The 5,000-nt window shown below is 48.0% G+C and overlaps 1 pseudogene; it reads left to right on the top strand.

The window, feature by feature from the left end:
• LOC123724022 (E3 ubiquitin-protein ligase SMURF1-like) overlaps window positions 1–5,000 on the top strand; it is an 86,230-nt pseudogene that overhangs the window by 59,799 nt on the left and 21,431 nt on the right.

Genomic DNA, 5,000 nt, shown 5'->3' on the forward strand with positions numbered 1-5,000 from the left:
TACAGGGAGTGGCTGTACCTGCTGTGGTAACGTTGTAATAGCGTTGTAATAACGTTGTATTGTGGTTATACAGGGAGTGGCTGTACCTGCTGTGGTAACGTTGTAATAACGTTGTATTGTGGTTATTCAGGTAGTGGCTGTACCTGCTGTGGTAACGTTGTAATAACGTTGTAATAACATTGTATTGTGGTTATACAGGGAGTGGCTGTACCTGCTGTGGTAACGTTGTAATAACGTTGTATTGTGGTTATACAGGGAGTGGCTGTACCTGCTGTGGTAACATTGTAATAGCGTTGTAATAACGTAATAACGTTGTATTGTGGTTATACAGGGAGTGGCTGTACCTGCTGTGCCATGAGATGTTGAACCCGTACTACGGCCTGTTCCAGTACTCAACAGACAACATTTACACACTACAGATCAACCCTGACTCCTCTATCAACCCTGTGAGTACACACACTACAGATCAACCCTGACTCCTCTATCAACCCTGTGAGTACACACACTACAGATCCACCCTGACTCCTCTATCAACCCTGTGAGTACACACACTACAGATCAACCCTGGCTCCTCTATCAACCCTGTGAGTACACACACTACAGATCAACCCTGACTCCTCTATCAACCCTGTGAGTACACACACTACAGATCAACCCTGTGAGTACACACACTACAGATCAACCCTGACTCCTCTATCAACCCTGTGAATACACACACATTACAGATCAACCCTGTGCATACACACACTACAGATCAACCCTGTGCATACACACACTACAGATCAACCCTGTGAGTACACACATATTACAGATCAACCTTGTGAGTACACACACACACTACAGATCAACCCTGTGAGTACACACACACATTACAGATCAACCCTGTGAGTACACACACACATTACAGATCAACCCTGTGAGTACACACACACTACAGATCAACCCTGTGAGTACACACACATTACAGATCAACCCTGTGAGTACACACACTACAGATCAACCCTGTGAGTACACACACGCACACTACAGATCACCCCTGTGAGTACTGATGACGATGGTGGTGTGTGTGTGTATATAGGACCACCTGTCGTATTTCCACTTTGTGGGTCGTGTGATGGGCCTGGCGGTGTTCCATAGCCACTACATCAACGGCGGCTTCACCCTGCCCTTCTACAAGCAGCTGCTGGGGAAGCCTATAACGCTGCAAGACCTGGAGACCACTGATCCGGAACTACACAAGAGTCTGGTCTGGATACTGTGAGTACCACGCGCTAGCTTTACTGACCCTGGACTAGACAAGAGTCTGGTCTGGATATTGTGAGTACCACACGCTAGGTTTACTGATCCGGAACTACACAAGAGTCTGGTCTGGATACTGTGAGTACCACACGCTAGCTTTACTGATCCTGGACTAGACAAGAGTGTGGTCTGGATACTGTGAGTACCACGCGCACTAGCTTTACTGATCCTGGACTAGACAAGAGTCTGGTCTGGATACTGTGAGTACCACACGCTAGCTTTACTGATCCGGAACTACACAAGAGTCTGGTCTGGATACTGTGAGTACCACGCGCTAGCTTTACTGATCCTGGACTAGACAAGAGTCTGGTCTGGATACTGTGAGTACCACGCGCTAGCTTTACTGATCCTGGACTAGACAAGAGTCTGGTCTGGATACTGTGAGTACCACACGCTAGCTTTACTGACCCTGGACTAGACTAGAGTCTGGTCTGGATACTGTGAGTACCACACGCTAGTAATTACACTAGCTTTACTGATCCGGAACTACACAAGAGTCTGGTCTGGATACTGTGAGTACCACGCGCTAGCTTTACTGATCCTGGACTAGACTAGAGTCTGGTCTGGATACTGTGAGTACCACGAGCTAGGTTTACTGACCCTGGACTAGACAAGAGTCTGGTCTGGATACTGTGAGTACCACACGCTAGCTTTACTGACCCTGGACTAGACTAGAGTCTGGTCTGGATACTGTGAGTACCACGAGCTAGGTTTACTGATCCGGAACTACACAAGAGTCTGGTCTGGATACTGTGAGTACCACACACTAGGTTTACTGATCCGGGACTAGACAAGAGTCTGGTCTGGATACTGTGAGTACCACGCGCTAGCTTTACTGATCCTGGACTAGACAAGAGTCTGGTCTGGATACTGTGAGTACCACGCGCTAGCTTTACTGATCCGGAACTACACAAGAGTCTGGTCTGGATACTGTGAGTACCACACGCTAGCTTTACTGACCCTGGACTAGACAAGAGTCTGGTCTGGATACTGTGAGTACCACGCGCTAGCTTTACTGACCCTGGACTAGACTAGAGTCTGGTCTGGATACTGTGAGTACCACGCGCTAGCTTTACTGACCCTGGACTAGACAAGAGTCTGGTCTGGATACTGTGAGTACCACACGCTAGCTTTACTGATCCGGAACTACACAAGAGTCTGGTCTGGATACTGTGAGTACCACGCGCTAGCTTTACTGATCCTGGACTAGACTAGAGTCTGGTCTGGATACTGTGAGTACCACACACTAGCTTTACTGACCCTGGACTAGACAAGAGTCTGGTCTGGATACTGTGAGTACCACACGCTAGGTTTACTGACCCTGGACTAGACAAGAGTCTGGTCTGGATACTGTGAGTACCACACGCTAGGTTTACTGATCCTGGACTAGACTAGAGTCTGGTCTGGATACTGTGAGTACCACGCGCTAGCTTTACTGATCCGGAACTACACAAGAGTCTGGTCTGGATACTGTGAGTACCACACACTAGTAATTACACTAGCTTTACTGACCCTGGACTAGACAAGAGTCTGGATACTGTGAGTACCACACACTAGTAATTACACTAGCTTTGCTGACCCTGGACTAGACAAGAGTCTGGTCTGGATACTGTGAGTACCACACACTAGCTTTACTGATCCGGAACTACACAAGAGTCTGGTCTGGATACTGTGAGTACCACGCGCTAGCTTTACTGATCCGGAACTACACAAGAGTCTGGTCTGGATACTGTGAGTACCACACGCTAGTAATTACACTAGCTTTACTGATCCGGAACTACACAAGAGTCTGGTCTGGATACTGTGAGTACCACGCGCTAGCTTTACTGACCCTGGACTAGACAAGAGTCTGGTCTGGATACTGTGAGTACCACACGCTAGCTTTACTGATCCGGAACTACAGAAGAGTCTGGTCTGGATACTGTGAGTACCACGCGCTAGCTTTACTGATCCTGGACTAGACTAGAGTCTGGTCTGGATACTGTGAGTACCACGCGCTAGCTTTACTGACCCTGGACTAGAAAAGAGTCTGGTCTGGATACTGTGAGTACCACACGCTAGCTTTACTGATCCGGAACTACACAAGAGTCTGGTCTGGATACTGTGAGTACCACACGCTAGGTTTACTGATCCTGGACTAGACAAGAGTCTGGTCTGGATAATGTGAGTACCACACGCTAGGTTTACTGATCCGGAACTACACAAGAGTCTGGTCTGGATACTGTGAGTACCACGCACTAGCTTTACTGACCCTGGACTAGACTAGAGTCTGGTCTGGATACTGTGAGTACCACACACTAGGTTTACTGATCAGGAACTACACAAGAGTCTGGTCTGGATACTGTGAGTACCACGCGCTAACTTTACTGACCCTGGACTAGACAAGAGTCTGGTCTGGATATTGTGAGTACCACACGCTAGGTTTACTGATCCTGGACTAGACAAGAGTCTGGTCTGGATACTGTGAGTACCACGCGCTAGCTTTACTGATCCGGAACTACACAAGAGTCTGGTCTGGACACTGTGAGTACCACACGCTAGCTTTACTGATCCTGGACTACACAAGAGTCTGGTCTGCATACTGTGAGTACCACGCACTAGCTTTACTGATCCTGGACTAGACAAGAGTCTGGTCTGGATACTGTGAGTACCACGCACTAGCTTTACTGATCCTGGACTAGACAAGAGTCTGGTCTGGATACTGTGAGTACCACACGCTAGCTTTACTGATCCTCGACTAGACAAGAGTCTGGTCTGGATACTGTGAGTACCACGCGCTAGCTTTACTAATCCTGGACTAGACAAGAGTCTGGTCTGGATACTGTGAGTACCACACGCTAGCTTTACTGATCGTGGACTAGACAAGAGTCTGGTCTGGATACTGTGAGTACCACACACTAGTAATTACACTAGCTTTACTGATCCTGGACTAGACAAGAGTCTGGTCTGGATACTGTGAGTACCACGCACTAGCTTTACTGACCCTGGACTAGACGAGAGTCTGGTCTGGATACTGTGAGTACCACGCACTCTGGTCTGGATACTGTGAGTACCACACACTAGCTTTACTGACCCTGGACTACACAAGAGTCTGGTCTGGATACTGTGAGTACCACACGCTAGCTTTACTGACCCAGGACTAGACAAGACTCTGGTCTGGATACTGTGAGTACCACACGCTAGCTTTACTGATCCTGGACTAGACAAGAGTCTGGTCTGGATACTGTGAGTACCACACACTAGTAATTACACTAGCTTTACTGACCCTGGACTAGACAAGAGTCTGGTCTGGATACTGTGAGTACCACACACCAGCTTTACTGACTCTGGACTAGACAAGAGTCTGGTCTGGATACTGTGAGTACCACATGCTAGCTTTACTGACCCTGGACTAGACAAGAGTCTGGTCTGGATACTGTGAGTACCACACACTGGCTTTACTGACCCTGGACTAGACAAGAGTCTGGTCTGGATACTGTGAGTACCACACACTAGTAATTACACTAGCTTTGCTGATCCTGAACTACACAAGAGTCTGGTCTGGATACTGTGAGTACCACACACTAGCTTTACTGATCCTGGACTAGACAAGAGTGTGGTCTGGATACTGTGAGTACCACACACTAGGTTTACTGACCCTGGACTAGACAAGAGTCTGGTCTGGATACTGTGAGTGCCACACACTAGTAATTACACTAGCT

This window comes from Salmo salar, unplaced genomic scaffold (genome assembly GCF_905237065.1).
Source record: "Salmo salar unplaced genomic scaffold, Ssal_v3.1, whole genome shotgun sequence".
Taxonomy (NCBI): Eukaryota; Metazoa; Chordata; class Actinopteri; order Salmoniformes; family Salmonidae; genus Salmo; species Salmo salar.